We start from the raw sequence: 17,835 nt of genomic DNA, 5'->3' as shown, positions 1-17,835 counted from the left end.
GATTTATATCAAAAAGTTGCTCCCCTTTACTCCTCGCCCTCCTAACCTCGTGCCTTTACCCCGCTTAGCTCCTCCCACCATCTCCTCTTTCTGCTGACCTCCATCTCCATTTCTAGCATCGTTGTGGTCGGCCCCTCAACCCTAACACATTGAGTGTCACAATCTTCCTTGATTTTCTTCTCTCTCTTGTCGTCAATCCCTCTCTCATGCTTGATCTTCGACCCTAATTTCTACCACCATCTACCTCTCCCTCGTTGTCAATCTTCATAAGAAAAACCCCTCTTGGGCCCTTCTCTGCCAGAAGAAAGGAAAATATATGGTGGAAGCAAAGTTTTTAAAAACTGACCAAACCAAACTGAACCACCCAATGATACCGAATTGATGTAGGATGGGTCTACTCTTGTTGGGTTTGAGGGCAAATCAATGTGAATCACACTCGAACTAAGTGAACTACTCGATTCTCTAGTGGTTCACCTTAAACTGCGGATAGATTCATAAGTAGTTCTCAAACCACTAGAGAATCAAGTGTTCACCTTGAAATATGTGTAGACTCGCCAAAATAGGTAGATTAGCAAGTGGTTCCTTGTTGGATCATGCAGAGTATTGGGAAGCCTCTTCCACCATACATTATCCCTTCTTGTAGGTAGAAAAGGTTCCAAGAGCACAGACAATTTGGATGGAGGTGGAGACCGTGCAGCTCTATCAAAGGCAACAAGGGATAGGGAGATGATGATGAAAATTGGAGGGGTAATGATCAGGATCGGAGATAAGTGTGGAAGAAAGATGAAGACAGGAGTACCTATCGAAATGGGAGATCAAGGTGGTAGCCTAGTGGTTAGGGGGCGATAATTCCGCCCAAGTTGCCCGGACTTGAAACGCACGAGCGTCGATTAAATTAGGGGACCGGATGCCCCACGCCCGGATGGCTTGCTGGCGGTTATGCCTTCCTTCCATTTGTACCAAAGTGGTGCTGGAGTGACGTACCCACACATGAGGCGGTGAGCCCAGTGAGGTGAGCCCACGGATCGAGAAAGGCACGTGAAACCTACGACCTGTATCGAACATTCCCTGGTGAAAGGAAGGCCTAGTGGGGGCTGCTACGCGGGTAGGCTGGTCCCTCCCCCTCCCCTCCTATTATTTACAAAAAAAAAAATGAGATCAAGGTGGGTGAGAGTGAGTGAGCGAGAGAGAGAGAGAGAGAGAGAGAGAGAGAGAGAGAGAGAGAGAGAGAAGTGGGGCTGGAGGGGGAGAGAGGAGAAGGATGAGGAAGATGGCAATTGGGGTTAAGGTGTCGGAGACAAGGATCCTCAACTTTGAAATTAAAAATGGGGTATCCAAATTGAAAATTCATATCTTTGATCAAGCACTAAAAATACATCACATGTTTTAATAGCCTCTAACCTATCCATCATATGAATAGAAAAATACATAATAAAATATTTAAATTGAGAAATCATGATCTACACATGTTAGAAAATTAAAAGATTTCTATTGGTAGGTCATAGAAAAACATGATTTCGTATCATATTAAGCCTTCATTTTCACAATCATCTAATACAAGGTCAAAGACTAAAAACTACATGATTTTTTTTATTTTTGGATATTTTTACTGACATAAATTATGCTCAATGACGTGGATCTATGATTTAAATAGTTGTTATTGATTTTTAAGTCAAAAAAAAATAGGTAACATCTCCTCAAGACACGAGCACCATCCACCATACCACTAGGAAACTCTCCAAAATTATCTTGCCCCTTGAAACATCATAAATCAATCCCCAACAAGATTTAGCCTCGAAGGGAGTTGTCACCAATATCATTGTAAGAGACTGAGAATAATCACCTTTGCTCAGAATTCCTGCTCCCAGATCAAATATGATGCTCCTGACTTACATCACCATCCTTGGGTTCTGTTGTGTCCATACTCTGATCTAAATTGATGCTATGCATTATTGAAAAATCATGAATCTTAACTACAACATGATCGTAAGGATTTCTTAAGAAGTCTAACTCGTCATCACAGTGAATGCTATTTGGAGGGTCCATTTTCAGAACTCCAGCATCCAAGAAGAAGCACATTGAAAGGTTAGCTGACTACATAGGAAAACATGGATAAAGTTGGTCCCAGAAATTCTTTTTAGAAATGGTCTATTCAGATGCATGATGGCCTTGAACCTCTTTTGCTCTTCCTCCATCCATGAAAGTCAGAAACTGCAGCCTCCTCACCCATGCACTTGAATCTACAAGCATGGAAAGTTGAACCCAATTCATGTTTCAATTGGAGCCTCTTCCCTCGCACATGAAATCTAATGCACTCTACAGAACCAGGATATTTACATAGACAGGTATCTTTCCTTCTTTAGTAGCGCCTGAAAGTTGGTTTCTTCTCCTAGATTTTTCTGGAGGCCGGATCCATGTCTCCAACCATTTCAAGGCATCAGAAACACGAAACTTCAGAAGGGTTGCCAGTCCATTGTGGCACCTTCACTTGAAAAGAAGGGCTCTCAGGGACTTGAATCTATAGTTGATGTCTTTATAGCCAGCAAGCGATGGCATCGAGCATTAGCTGGGGATGTTGGGAGTTTACATTTGACATCATTACTGCCTTCTCCTGCAGCCATAAACCCTTTTCATCCTGTCATCATCATGAAGTGTGCATGTTTCAGACAGAGAATTAGATTGCCTGTTTACCGATTGAAGCCCCTAGTTTCATCTTATTTTCTTTTTAATGTGCAAACCGGCGCCAACAGAATCCTCATAAAAGAAAGAATGTACCCTATGCATTACAAGTATATATGCATTTATAGAAGAAAATAAGAGAACTATTTCAAAAAAACACTAAAAGCAAATGAAAAGCTCTTAAATACAGGAATATCATATGATCAAATATGTCATTCTCCGAAGTATCCAAATGCAACCAACCCATTTCATGTTTAGGCACTATTTGCTTCTTTTAACATTTACATCAATATACATCTACTGCAATGATACCTGAGCACATATTTTACATGCTCAGAGGCAGGCATATTAAAGTGATACGTTAACTTAATTTTTTTTCTTCCAAACAGTTGTTAGGAAAAAAAAAAGTGGAAGTTTAACCTAAAACAGGAAAATAAAAGGTTATAGAAGCATTAGTAGTCCGGCAATCAGCAGAAATTATTGAGCTATCACTGCAGAAGTAGCTAACTTGAAAGTGATTTACTTGGATATCTACCAACAACGTGATTTATATCATTTTAGTTAAGGTTTAAAAAGTCTGGCAGGTACCATATGACATCAGGCAATGCAGCATTTTTCTGCTCTTATGTACAGTACGGAATGCCTTAATATCTTGATTTGAACTGTATTCCCTATGCATAGAATAGTATAATGTGCTATATTGCACAATATACTATGATACCTGATAGTAAAATTTGATTAAGTTGGGTAAAGCCCTGCTTCAAAAAAAATGAACACATTTTAGACTGTTTATCAACCAAAGCAGCATTTCAACTTGTTGCTTTACCCCTAAACTAATTCTAATGATTATATGCACACAAAAGATAGAGGTTTGGTTCAATGCAATTTGGCAAGGAAACAATGATCTTGAAGATTAATTTGAGGTCTTTCAGGGTAACAAGCATTTCTAACTGACATTTTTTATATCCGTAAAAAGGGATTTGCTATCATTTGACATAATCATAACACATGATATCAAAAATGTAAGACTGAATTATCTAAGACATCAGAATATAGTCAACTACTATGTCCAACTGTGTTGGATTCCTTGATACCACTGATTCATGAACTCCAACTTGATTTGGACTTCCTAAATCAATCATATATCATGGTAATATTAGACAGTTGGACATAGTAGTTTACCTTCTATTATTTTAGATCATGATGACTGTTTTCTGAGTCAATTTTGAAAATTTTTATAAGCAACCAACATGAAATCGAAGTGGAGCACCACACTTTATCCACAAACAGATGGACATATAGAGGTCGTAAATTGTATAATGGTACATCTTCTTTGAAGCTATAATAATAACCATCTAAAAACATTGGATTATAGCATACTTATTTCCACATCACTTGCAATCAAGCCATACACAATTTTACCCAAAGTTCACCTTCCGAGGCTTAATAGGGTTATCTGCCAGAATTTGACCTATAGTTTGCAATTGATGCCAAGTCAAGATTTAACAAGGAAGAGTAAGACTCGGGATAAGTTCAAAAGTTCGTACAGAATATGAGAGAGGTACATCAAGTGGTTAAGACATAGCTACACAAATCATAACAAAATATAAGTACCGATGACAACCATCAAGTAAATTGTAGCTTTCAAGAGGAAGATATAATTTGCCTACACTTGGACTAAGAAATATTGTAAGTAATTTGACATGGTCTCTTCATCATTTTGATAAAAATTGCAAAATCCACCTTTCACCTTGATTAGCCATCTTGAATGGAGATGTATTCTATCATCAATGCAGAAAATCTAAAGTTATTTGAGCTTTCTATGCTGAATGAAGACCAAGAGCAGGAATTAGCATTGCTGTCCATGAATGATCTATGGGTCGAGCAAGAAGAGATGTTGGCCAAGGACTCATCATCGATAGGAAGATCACATAGACGGATAGACCCGAAGAGGAAAGATGAGTCTTTTCATGTCAACTATAGCAAAGTAAAGTGGTTCAATCGAGAAAAAGCAAATCAAGAGTTTCTCCACCTTCAATTTTAGTCCGGTGGGAACTATATATCCTAGGGGAGTTTTGATCCGAAAGAATCACTACACGCATTGTAAACCAGCTCGTCCACACCAGATAGATCTAGATAGGGTTCAAGAAAAAGATCCACCACATCCAAAGTCAATTTATAAAACAAAACATTCAAAAGGCATAATTTTCACATATAGTGTTTGTTTTTAACATTTTTTGAAATTGGGTAACTTTTGAGATCTAAAGCGTGAAAACCCACTAATAGGACTGTTAGGCTTGAAACAAACCCGATTCAAGGCTGTTTAGCGCACCAAATTGCCCAATCAAAATCAAGTTAGCATTTATAGTAAGCAATGACTGGGATATAACTCAAACTATAAAGAATTAGATGATGTGATAAAAAACAAAGTTGATGTAGAAGTTGAAATCCAACATCCTGACCAATTTTGATACTTTTTGTCTTTTTCTATTTTTGGTAAAATTCAACTTTTTAGTCAAAAAGACTGAATCTGACCTAGAATTTGGAGAGGCAGACCTCATTTGTAGAATCAGAGGTTTTGTACCACAATTTTGTTTATTGGTTTTAAAGAAAGCAAATAGAAAAACCTCTGCTTTCCCCTTGCTATCAAGTTTGTTTTCATTTATTGTTTCTTTTGTTCTATGAGAGATTCGAGTTAATTGAATTAATGGAAGAAATTCCTTCTCTCTCCAATCAGATCAGAAAAGATATGGAAAAGTTTGAAGTAACAGCAAGGTGGCCCAAAATAAGAATCCTTAGTGGATATAGATCTATAAAGCTAACACCAAATAGATGGGATAAGGCTAGATAATTATGGTTTTGTTTATGATACTCTTCATAAATATGCTTAATATGCATCGTAAATACATCTTCTTCATAATTCATTCTTGTCTAACGAGAAAAAAAAAACAAGCCTAGATGAAGGAAAGAAGAAACATAGCTGATGAAGTTAATATATATGAACTCTTCTTGCAGGAGATTGGAATCCCAACTCCCTTGGCTCTCATTGCCAATACAAGTAAATCAAATTTCTCAAACTCAAGTAGACAAATTCACCCATCAAAAAGGAAATGCAATTGGGAACATGAGTTGCTTCCATTTGCTTATAATATCTTCAAGAAACTTGACATCTTGATTAGAAGATAATTTTGGGGAAGCTGCACAATCTGTCAACTTCAGCAAGAACAACTTCATAAACTGTGATGCATTAGATGCTAAGCAACACAATCTTAGATGAGTTGCCTTCAAAAGTCGATCAATGACCTGGAAGAAATCAATATTCCAATATCATGTCCTCATGAGGTCAAAAACAGAAGAAGTACTAGCATGTTCTCAAAACTTTCCCACTATTGGCAGCAACTTGGACAATCCAGTATTCTAGTTCAAATTTTGTAGGTTATTTTCATGACAGCCACTTTCATCACCAGTTAATCGAACTCTCTTCAAGTATGGTCAACCTTTATCCCAGCCACAATGACTTGCAAACCCCTAAGGTAATGCTCTAAGACAATGATAGTAGCATCTCCAGATAACTGTGAAAGACCTGCAGAAGATGCTGCTTACTCCCAATATATACAAAAAATCTCCAAACATAGCCACATATGCAGCCAAATATAAGAAACACTATATTTATGTTCTACCAATTCACTAATTAATTAACAAATATGGAGATTTGGAGTCAAGAAGTTGGAAGCATAATTGCTAGATTTAAACTAAAAAAGAGGTTTTTATTAAATACACATTACATGGCCAATGCTTGGTGGTAGAAACATCCAAAAAATAAATCAAGTGATATTAGTTTTGAGAACACGGAATATTACTATGAGCGACATGTTCCCATATGAAGAATTGGGAATGCAGAGTTGGTTTCTGTGGAACAAGTACCCATTTTGCAAATAGACAACTCAGGTTTTTTTCTATTTTCACCACACTCAAGTCTTATGTAAGTGGAACTGCATTTATATCATCCCATAATGATTCTTGACTGACTTAAAACTTGCAACTACAATGGTCATGCCTTGGAAAAACTAGGTCCTCGAGCTTGGGCACTGACCCATTATTTATATGACAAATATGCATATTTCTTACTTGAGCATGCATATGAAACCATAAGTAGGGTAGTTAACTTAATATCAACACTTTTTTTTTTTTGCAAAAACATCATATTTTTAAAAAGAAAAAGAAAACATAATTTAATAAAAGGATAAAAACATAATGTGGTACCCGTCGCTATTTACAGATCGGTTTTCGGTTCAGCGCCTACGGGGGATCGATCATGGGTTTCCGAACCTTGCTCACGAGTCAAAGACAGATCGGCTCGAGCCCCAACCCGAGTGATTCAAGCCCGACTCTCTCCGGCCAAGGCTAACCAAATAGAAATCGAGGGAAGCCCAGCCCTACATATAAATCTCGCCGAAGGGCTCCGCGTCTCGCGGTCGGCTCCACTCCGGAAGAAGCTGTCGCTGGTCGCAACTCGTTGAACCCTTAAAACCCGAGCCGACGTCAGGTACGCCTCCTCGGTCTCCATCTCTTCCATTCTTCGAATCATGATTAGTTCTCTTCTTCGTTCTCGTTCCGGTTGGAATCTTGACCTCGTGGTTCAGTAATTTAGGTTTCCATTTTCTCTCTTTGTCTCTAAGCATTTATAGTAGTTATTGGTACACTTTACTGTTGATTTATAAAGGTTCTGATTGAAATCCGAGGTTTTTAGTTGGGATTGCATGATAAAGCTCTTGTCTTTGGTCTGCGAAGAGCTGATCCTCTGATTTCTTCCCTGTTTGTCCAAGTGAGCAACTTTAATGAGTGTTCCATAGGGCAGCGCTTAGCTTCTTCTGTGGTTTAAGAAATACTAAAGGCTGCTCTTTTTTGTGTTACGTTCTGCAATTAGTAGGGTTTAAGCTTTTGCGCGGAATCATTGTTTGGATGGGAGTTTTGTTGAATTATATAATCGTTGCTTTCTGTACATCTTAACTTTTCTTTTTGATTGAAAATATCTTTTGTTGCTTCATGATTGCTTGTACGTGCAAGCCAAGTTTGTATACGCTATCAGAAGAACCAGCGTGCCTATGTATATGCATTTTCCTGAATTTTTTTAAAGAGAACTATGTCATTTCAGTTTGGGGGGGCTTAAATTCCTTTTTAAATAGGAGTTAGATCTTCCACTTGGCACCCGTAAAATGAGTTAGTGTCGCATATGGCGTGATTGTTGTTTTCTTTCTGGTTTATTCATTTGGAATTAGCATATGATAGTATCTCAAAATTTTACTTGCTGATAGAACATAATGGTGTATATTTACTGTCTGATTTTTCAAATAGTAAATTTTAAGGCTCGGAAATGGAGGAATTGAAATTTTACAAAATGGAATCTGCAGTCTTTCTTTTTGTGATCCGGCCCCTAATTGGACCTGCATATCCTGCCGTTAGAAAAAAATATTTTTCTTGATAATATCTTTGTTTCAAGATGCTTTTATATGACAAGTTGGAGTTGCATTAGCAAAATTTTGTGAGTAACCAAAATAGCAAAGCTGATGAGAATGAATTAAATTCCTGGAGGAGACAAGGAAAAACATTCTCAAAGAAAATCCAAAAGGTAAAAGAAAAATCTGGATTTAGAAAATATTACAATATGAGATTAAAAAAAAAACCATTTCCGATGTTTTTCGGATAGAATTTTTCAAGTTAGATCTAGATTTCCTTAAAATTTTCATATGTTATAGAAAACAATAAGATGTTGCAGAAGAAATATCTGAACATTATTCCACGATTTTTTTAAAAAAATATATTCTGATTGATTTGTGGAGCAATACATATCTCTATCCTAGGATTCCTATATAATGATGGAATATGGCATGCATCTTTATGGTGTTCTTGGAGTTCTTATTCCTTTTTTTAAGTCTGTAAATAGCAAAAGGTTTGTGGGAATTACAAATGAGTTCTTTCATTTCATTAATATAAACTCATTGTGGTCGCATTGTAAATACTTATGACAATGCTTGGGATGCATTAAAGTGGTTTTTGTAATATTAAAGTGGTGCTCTATACTTGTTTTTTCAAGTTTAGATCAAATAATGCTTACTAATTATTACATTTTAAGTCGAGTTCATGTGTTAACTGTTGTCAATGTATCTTTTGGTCATACAATATGGATACTTTACTGAGATTAATGCAAGTTATAATCATTAATTGAAATATGTGAAGGTATATTTTTTTTGTAAATACTGTTTAGGCACTTGCCTAATCGCTTGGGCTGCTCCTGGGATATAGAAGGCTCCATCACCTTGGGCTGCCTAGGCTATTTGACCACTGAGTGGTGGTGGCCTTAATTAATTCTCAAAGCCCTAGTACAAGATGTCATCCCTTCTATCAAGCAAAACATGGAGCTATAAGTTGAGCTGCATTTATTTGGACTGTACGTGCACCATACATGCAGTCAGTTAACCACACAAACAATATCCCCATTATCTCAGATGATTAATACCCATATATATTTAGTAGCCATCTAACCATTGCTTGATGCATACAAGTACACATTTATATATTAAAATCATTATTCTGTTGTTAATAATCTCAGTCTATTTATGTATCATAAATATATCTAAGGCCAAAAATGGTTTTGTAGTCTAAGAACAGTTAAGTCATGTAGAACAAAGGAGAAATATGAAAGAAGAGGAATAAAGTTTATAACAATTTTCTTTTTAATGTTGGCTCTCCATTCTTCTGAGTTATGGAGAATTGATAACTAAATATTTATTAAATCTCTTTTACCATTTAATGGTTAAAATGCATGCTCGAGAGATTCCCATATTTACATTCTTCTTCTCTTAATTCTTGTCTCTTTCTGCCGTCTTAGTATCAGAACAAGTCTGCTTTATCAAATTGAGGTCCTTGAAGTCTCAAGTATTTTCAAAAAAAAAAATAATAAGTGGGGGTTGAAGTATTAAGACCATTGAAGAGGTTGGGAATCTTGCAGAGAAGATTAAATCGGTTATGGATTCATTTCTTACCCAAGATTTGGGCAACTAAGATCTCTTTAACCATATCTTCTGTACATGCTTTTATTTATGTTGGGAGTTCTGAGGATTCTTATGCAGAGGATGTCATGAAAAGTTAATTTACAACCTATGTGCATTGACATAGAAGACATGCATTAAAGATGCTGGATATCTCTCAAAATTTGAGAGAAGCATCTCATGATTAATGCTTATAATCTTAATATTGTGATGGAGAACAAAAACCTATTATCTTCACTGCTAGAACTTGAAACCTCTTATCTTTCGGCCTGATCGTTAATCCAAATGTTTCTTTTGTCTCACTTGTGATTCCGGCACCTCTTACCTAGCGAAAAATTTCAGGGAAGGAGCATTTGAGAGTGAATAAGCACGAACAAAAATAATTGTCTTTTGGTAGGTTTAATTGTTTTTATGTGTATCCTGCCCACATGCTAAATAACATTAGTCTTTATTGTAGAGTATCATTGTTATACTCTGTGATTTGCGGACAGATCCAATCTTGGGATCTGAAAAGTTGGCCTGATGCTTAATATATACCCCTTCTTTTGATCCAGCAACCTTGTGGCACAATACTAGGAATCCACCCCTGATTTATTTTATCATACTAAATTCAGCTGTGTAATCTAATTTGACAACAAACCTAATTTAAATCTGTATTTACTATCTCGTAGTAATTCAAGGGGAAAGTCATGCATCTACTTAAAGACCATTATGCTTGAGAACTGTACAAAAACAAACAAATCCTGACTCTCCAGGAAGGTAGTCTGATTCTAAATTTTTTCACAAACTTGTTAACTAACAACACTATAAATTATCCCATTCTTACCTTTTTTTGCTACATCACTTAGACCCCGTTAACTCTATCAAACTGGAAGAGTCTTAACACATTGAAAAGGTTTTGCTTCAAAAAAAATTCCTTATATATTCTCTGCCTAAAAGAATATTAGTTTTATTGTACAACATAAATGAGTGCTCAGGTCTTATTTATCACTCTTGGAAGGCTAAATTTTGGTTGAATTCAAGAGCACAGTTTTAATCAATTAGTAAATGCTGAACCCAACGAGGTTTTGCAAAACCAATTTAAGCAAACTCTGTCATAGTCTGGTGCCTGTTCCCAACTGGATTCAGATATCATGGAAAAACCATAAAATGAAACTTCAAAAAAAAAAGGAGAAAAATTAATTTTCAATTGTTGCCTGGGCAAGACATTTCCAGTTATATTGGATCCAGTGAGTTGCTTGTTCTATTTGCATCAAATTCAATCCATGCAGAACTATGTTTTTAAATTCGTCCACCTGTTCATGATGTAATCTTCCTGTCTTAATTCCCACTTCACATTCAAAATAGTTGTTTCTAGTCTGTATTTGTTGATGTCCCCTCTAATTGCTAGTTCACAGGTTATTTAGGTCACCACCTAAGTGATAATATATTCTTCTGACATATAAAATTTTCAACGACATATTTTGGTTGGATTTTTTCATCTGTTAGCTCTTACTTGACAACTTTAGACAGTAATTAGGGGCCGGATCACAAAAAGAAAGACTGCAGATTCCATTTTGTAAAATTTCAATTCCTCCATTTCCGAGCCTTAAAATTTACTATTTGAAAAATCAGACAGTAAATATACACCATTATGTTCTATCAGCAAGTAAAATATTGAGATACTATCATATGCTAATTCCAAATGAATAAACCAGAAAGAAAACAACAATCACGCCATATGCGACACTAACTCATTTTACGGGTGCCAAGTGGAAGATCTAACTCCTATTTAAAAAGGAATTTAAGCCCCCCCCAAACTGAAATGGCATAGTTCTCTTTAAAAAAATTCAGGAAAATGCATATACATAGGCACGCTAGTTCTTCTGATAGCGTATACAAACTTGGCTTGCACGTACAAGCAATCATGAAGCAACAAAAGATATTTTCAATCAAAAGAAAAGTTAAGATGTACAGAAAGCAACGATTATATAATTCAACAGAACTCCCATCCAAACAATGATTCCGCGCAAAAGCTTAAACCCTACTAATTGCAGAACGTAACACAAAAAAGAGCAGCCTTTAGTATTTCTTAAACCACAGAAGAAGCTAAGCGCTGCCCTATGGAACACTCATTAAAGTTGCTCACTTGGACAAACAGGGAAGAAATCAGAGGATCAGCTCTTCGCAGACCAAAGACAAGAGCTTTATCATGCAATCCCAACTAAAAACCTCGGATTTCAATCAGAACCTTTATAAATCAACAGTAAAGTGTACCAATAACTACCATAAATGCTTAGAGACAAAGAGAGAAAATGGAAACCTAAATTACTGAACCACGAGGTCAAGATTCCAACCGGAACGAGAACGAAGAAGAGAACTAATCATGATTCGAAGAATGGAAGAGATGGAGACCGAGGAGGCGTACCTGATGTCGGCTCGGGTTTTAAGGGTTCAACGAGTTGCGACCAGCGACAGCTTCTTCTGGAGTGGAGCCGACCGCGAGACGCGGAGCCCTTCGGCGAGATTTATATGTAGGGCTGGGCTTCCCTCGATTTCTATTTGGTTAGCCTTGGCCGGAGAGAGTCGGGCTTGAATCACTCGGGTTGGGGCTCGAGCCGATCTGTCTTTGACTCGTGAGCAAGGTTCGGAAACCCATGATCGATCCCCCGTAGGCGCTGAACCGAAAACCGATCTGTAAATAGCAACGGGTACCACATTATGTTTTTATCCTTTTATTAAATTATGTTTTCTTTTTCTTTTTAAAAATATGATGTTTTTGCAAAAAAAAAGTGTTGATATTAAGTTAACTACCCTACTTATGGTTTCATATGCATGCTCAAGTAAGAAATATGCATATTTGTCATATAAATAATGGGTCAAATATTAAGTTAACTTACTCTATGTCCACTTCATGTGAGTTCAGTTTCTTTTGAGAATAAGAAAAACCCCTTACCTTCATGTTCAAAGCTTCATCCAAATCAGATGTTGATCAAATAGTGACACCCATATTAAAGTGTTTGAATAACAGAATAGTTTCTGATTTTATATGTTAAATCATTTTAGGCATCATAAACTTATTAAAGAAATTATACCAGTGGATGTCCTTGACTGTGAAAAACTGCAATCCTAGTATAGGACACACTGTATGATACCTCATAGATATCCTTATATCTATCAATAAAAGCATTAGGGTTCCAGTTATCTTGTACTCAGTTATCTTCCAAACTTTTCTGCCAGCTGATTTAGTCCAAACAAATAAATGGGCTTTGTTTGAGAAGCCATATATGGTACCTTGGTGCCAAGATCATTCCAAACATATTGAAACTTTTAACTTTTAGATTTATTCACAGAACAGAACCTGATAATGCATCAAAGAATGCAGGTGATAAGACAACATACCAAAGAAATGATAGAAGAGCAACTAGCACAAAGACATAATTTATTATATTTATATATTGCATTTCAAGAATAGTTGAAAAAAGAAAAAAAAAACTTTATTTGGGCATTGCACAGGTTACAAGCTAGTTAGAGAAAAGCATGCAGAACTTTGAAAACTTACTTCAACAAAATTCTTATGCACCAGATTACTCTCTTTATCAAGATACGAGGTTCTGTACCATCTGCAATCACATAACCATGAAAGAAAAAAGTTAACTGAACATAGATTATTTTAAAACAAACTAACGAACAGATACCAACAAATTGCCAGAAATTACCTGACTCGTGTGCCACGAACCTAAAACCATGTGACTTCCTCCAGGACAGACTCAGTTACTGCAATATTAACACCTATCCATCTGGTAAAATATCCGTGGCTAAGTTAAATGATTGTCGTAGCGGCAAGATAATTTCAAAAAAAATCATAAATATATCAATTTTAACAAATGTATGGAAAAGGAGAAGGCAAGAAATAATTACTATTATAATATAGAAGGATGAAAAAAACTGTCCTCAGATGCATGGATGACGTATGATATGTACCTCAGAATGCACTTTGAAGACCATCTGGGTTAGAGATCAGTCCAACCATCCTGTCCTTGATGGCATAACCTTGACTTACAAAGGCTTATGCTTCTACATCACGACCGGCAGGTGCCGCAGTGAGATCAATGATGACCAGCAGGCCCTGCTATTTTTGGATATATATGTTATTTAACTCAACCAGCAGTTTCCCAAACCTCTTATTCTATAGTAACAAAATTAAACTTCTAGTGATTTAATAATTAGAAAAAGGAGATAAGACCATTTTTCAATTACACAACTTCTTGTATATGATAAAGATGGAAAAAAGATGACAAATTAGCACAAAAATCAAGTATAAAAAATGCATTCCTTTTTCTTTAACATAATTTTCAATCGACAAATTAACACATAATTTTAACATGGTTATATGCAATATCCAGAAGTAACATCAACCATATGACAATATGACAAAGTCATCTTACTTACTGAAGGATGACTCAGTTTGAGAGGCATGATAAATGTGATTATAAATACCACTTGCTTAGAGTCATAATTCTTCTCATTGCTCAACCTCCATCACATTTAATGCCTAATGATGATAATTTAAAGCATCAGATGAAATGCCCTGCTTCATCATTATCTTATATATCTCATAAGCTTTGTCCCAGTCACCCATTTTGCGATATCCAGTGATTAGAGCAGTATAAGTTATTTCATTAGGAGTAAGACCCATTTTCATCATCTCATCCATCAGTGAGACAGCAATGCCCATCTGACACAATTTACAATATCCATCAATCAGACAGGTGTAGGTAAAAACATCGGGCAATAAACCATTTTGGACCATTTTGTTGAACAATTCCACAGCCTTTTCCATATCTCTGCACCTACAATACCCATCAATCATTGATGTATAAACAACCCTGTCAGGTGTGAACCCCTTCCCGATCATTTCCTCAAAGAAACTCAAAGCTTCAGGCAACCTGCCACTCTTGCAAAACCCATTGATAAGGCTTGTATATGTGAAACTGTTGGGCATGACACCCTCATATGACATTCTCCTAAACAACCTGTAAGCTTCCTCCAGATTCAACATTTTGACCATACCATCAATAAGGATAGTATAAACAACTACATCAGGAACTAACCCCCTCTTTGTCATTGCTCCAAAAACTTCCCATGCCCTATCTAACCTTCCCTCCTTGCATAATGCATTGATGATGACCTTAAACATAAAGATATTGGGAACAATACCCCAATCATGCATTTCATTTAAGAATTTAAAAGCTTCTACTATGAGTCTTTCCTTGCAAAACCCATCAACAATCACAGTGCAAGTAACAACACTAGGCATGACACCACTATGAAGCATAAGTTCAAAATGATCTAGGGCTTCTTTTAAGCATCGTTTTTTGCAATATCCATAAATTATACTTGTATAACTAAAAACGTCTGGAATAAAATTGTTTTGAACCATCTCTTGCCAGAGCTCATACGCACCATCCAAATCTCCATGCCGACAGTACCCATCAATGAGAATGCTATAAGCAACCAAATCAAGGTCGCAACCTTGATCTCTGAGCTCACGAAACAAATTTAATGCACTTCCCATCTCTCCTTTGACACACAAGCCATGAAAAAGCGAGCTATAGCTTACTATTGTTGGCATTATTCCATTGTTCACCATCTCAACAAGCAGATCATAGCCTTTCAAAACTTCCCCTATCTTGCAATGCCCATCAATCAGAATACTGTAGCTATGCATGTCTGGTGTCAAGCCGCATAACTTCATTTCATCAAGAACCTTCAAAGCTTTATGCAGCTCACCTGCCCAGCAGAAACCAAGAATGACAGCATTGTAACAGTAGTTGTTGTGTGGCAGGCCTCTATCTTGCAGGTCCCGAAGAAACTCCCATGCAGACTCCGGATTCCCAGCTCCACAAAGTCCCCGGATGTAAGTGCCATAGGTCACTGCATTTGGGCTTACACCATTGTGTTCCATTTCCTTAAGAATTCCATCAGCTTCGTCCATGTCTAACATTTCTCGCTTAGTGTACAAATCCATCATAATAGTATAGGTGTAGACATTGGGTGATGGGCCAGAGATCCTCATATCGTCGAACAGCCGTTTAGCACAGTCCACCTCACTCCTTTCAACAAAGCACTTGAGCAAAAGATTAAACAAGGGAACACCAACTTTGAGTCCAATTCTTTTTGCCTCCATATAGACTTCCAGTGCATCTTCTAGCATTGACGACTCCGCAAGAACCTGGATGACAGCCCCGTAGGCTTGCAACAAGCTCAAAGCACCATTTGAGAGGCCCACCAACGAAGAGAGCAGTCCAAACAAGCTGGAGTCACCATTCATATTGTAATCCAAAACACTTTTAAGCAAACACCTGACCTCCCGATGCATCCTGGCGGAAGCAAATATTCCAATCAATATTGCAAATGATTCCAAAGAATGAGAGTAGCCATACTTGTTCACTGCCCCAAAGAATTTGACTTCCGTCACAATGCTCCAATTCAAAGTATGCACAACTACGGCAATAAAGGGGAAAAGAGTTGGGTGTTTATCACGATAAGAATTGAGACCCTTTACATTAGTCCTAGCAACAGTATCAATTTCAATAGCAGGCTTCGAATCAAACAGCTGGTCGTCCAAGAAAAGCAGAGACGAAGACGAGGAAGAGTAAGACCGCGTTCTTCCAAGAAGAGCTCGGCGCAACAATCCCAGTACAAACCTGCTCATAGAAGAGGGTCTCGAAACCCTGTGACTTGAACTGCCCCCAAATCGCACCGATGCCCATTAGATGAAATGAAGAATGTCTGTGAAGGAGAAAGTACCAATTTTTCTCAAGAAACCCAGATAAAATAAGAATAAATAAGCATTTTTTATTGGACTCCCACCACTTTTCACATAAAAAAAAAACCAGTTTTTCCATCAGGGAGTTTAGTATCCCGAAGAATAAAAGCGCCCATCACTAAAAGCTCAAATCGTTATCGTTTGGGAGAGGAATTTAAGCTATGGGATGAAAGGAATCACCTCGAAATCCCTCTCAAGACCATCGAAAGTAAAGAATGCTGCAGACTTTTCAAGGTTCATTCAAGCACACAACTCCGCAATTTCTTGAACTTAGAACTGTTTGTGCTCAAAAGAGGAGGAGAGGGAGATGAGCACTTGGCGGTGATTTCTTTTTGTGGATCGGAAGCGGAGGCGAGGAGAGGGTTTTTGGGGGAGAAGGGTGGCGGCAAAATGAAGATGAGCCTAGGTTAGGAATGGGCCAATGTCGGCCGAACCGGCCGCTAGAGATAAAGGAGTGATGAGCTGGCACGATCTGAACGGGTCAAGCATTTGAGGATATTAACCCTAAAGAAAGCAAACAAACATTTCAGTAAGTTTAAAAGTAACCAACATTACAAAAATAATCAAAACCCAGGACAAATATGAAAATTTTCCATAAGTGTAAAAGTAACTGATAGAAGGGTCATTACTTGGTGCAATAGTAAAGGCTCAGGCTGATAAGTGCAATGGCATGGATTCGGGTCCGGAGATAGCCATTTTGTGTAAAAAGTTGCCAAAAATTAGGTCTATCCCTAGTTCGCCCCTCCCAAGACCCCAGATTTTCGGGAACATAACTAGGTAAAGGTCATCTTTTTTTCCAACTAACTTGCAGAATTAAAATGGAAGATACAATGGCTGAAACATTTGCATGAAAATTCATGAGATCAAACTACCAAGAATGGGAAAGGTAAAATTATTTGACATTCTATAAATGATTCAGCAATTGAAGACTGATTTTTTTTTAGAAAATTAGTCTCATAAAAATAATTTAAGAATTTATGACTATGCTTATAAGTTCTCTGGAGGCATCCGTGCAATATTCAAGCTATCCAACTATCACCTTTTGTCAATGAAATTAGTAGCCAGGCAATCAACACCAAATAAATGGTCCTTCTCACTAAATTGATTCCATATTCTTGTGTTGCCACTATAGTAGCAGGAATTGGTGTGATATGTAAATACTAGTACATGGAAAATTAGATATTTCAGCGGTTTCGTACACTCAGAGCAAAGCAATATGCATAGATATGCATGCACTTTTTTAGATTTACAATGTCTAAAGTTGTCAAGTAAGAGCTAACAGATGAAAAAATCCAA

The 17,835-nt window shown here is 37.0% G+C and overlaps 1 protein-coding gene and 1 pseudogene across 5 annotated transcripts in view; both read right to left on the bottom strand.

Moving 5' to 3' along the window:
- LOC148703190 (uncharacterized) overlaps window positions 1-13,502 on the bottom strand; it is a 47,501-nt gene extending 33,999 nt beyond the window's left edge. The window contains exons 1-2 of one of the 4 annotated variants that reach the window (XM_039126727.2): window positions 13,427-13,502; window positions 13,270-13,330 (exon numbers count right to left, since the gene is read on the bottom strand). The gene's annotated coding sequence lies outside the window, so the exon portion shown is untranslated. Of the gene's footprint in view, window positions 1-12,135; window positions 12,270-13,269; window positions 13,331-13,426 lie in introns of those variants that run through there. The other 3 variants (XM_088723538.1, XM_088723537.2, XM_088723536.2) reach the window with 3 other exon arrangements.
- Window positions 1,928-16,425, bottom strand: LOC103698463 (uncharacterized; annotated as a pseudogene). The gene is made up of 6 exons (XR_015987942.2): window positions 14,156-16,425; window positions 13,692-13,836; window positions 13,427-13,507; window positions 13,270-13,330; window positions 12,136-12,402; window positions 1,928-6,262 (listed from the first exon to the last, which is right to left on the bottom strand). The product of XR_015987942.2 is annotated as an uncharacterized LOC103698463 (transcript).
- Window positions 16,426-17,835: the final 1,410 nt, after the last annotated feature.

The sequence above is a fragment of the Phoenix dactylifera genome, chromosome 6 (genome assembly GCF_051530095.1).
Source record: "Phoenix dactylifera cultivar Ajwa chromosome 6, Ajwa_hap1_PhDact_Kaust_v1.1, whole genome shotgun sequence".
In the NCBI taxonomy this organism is placed as follows: Eukaryota; Viridiplantae; Streptophyta; class Magnoliopsida; order Arecales; family Arecaceae; genus Phoenix; species Phoenix dactylifera.
This window is presented reverse-complemented; position numbering and strand designations above follow the sequence as displayed.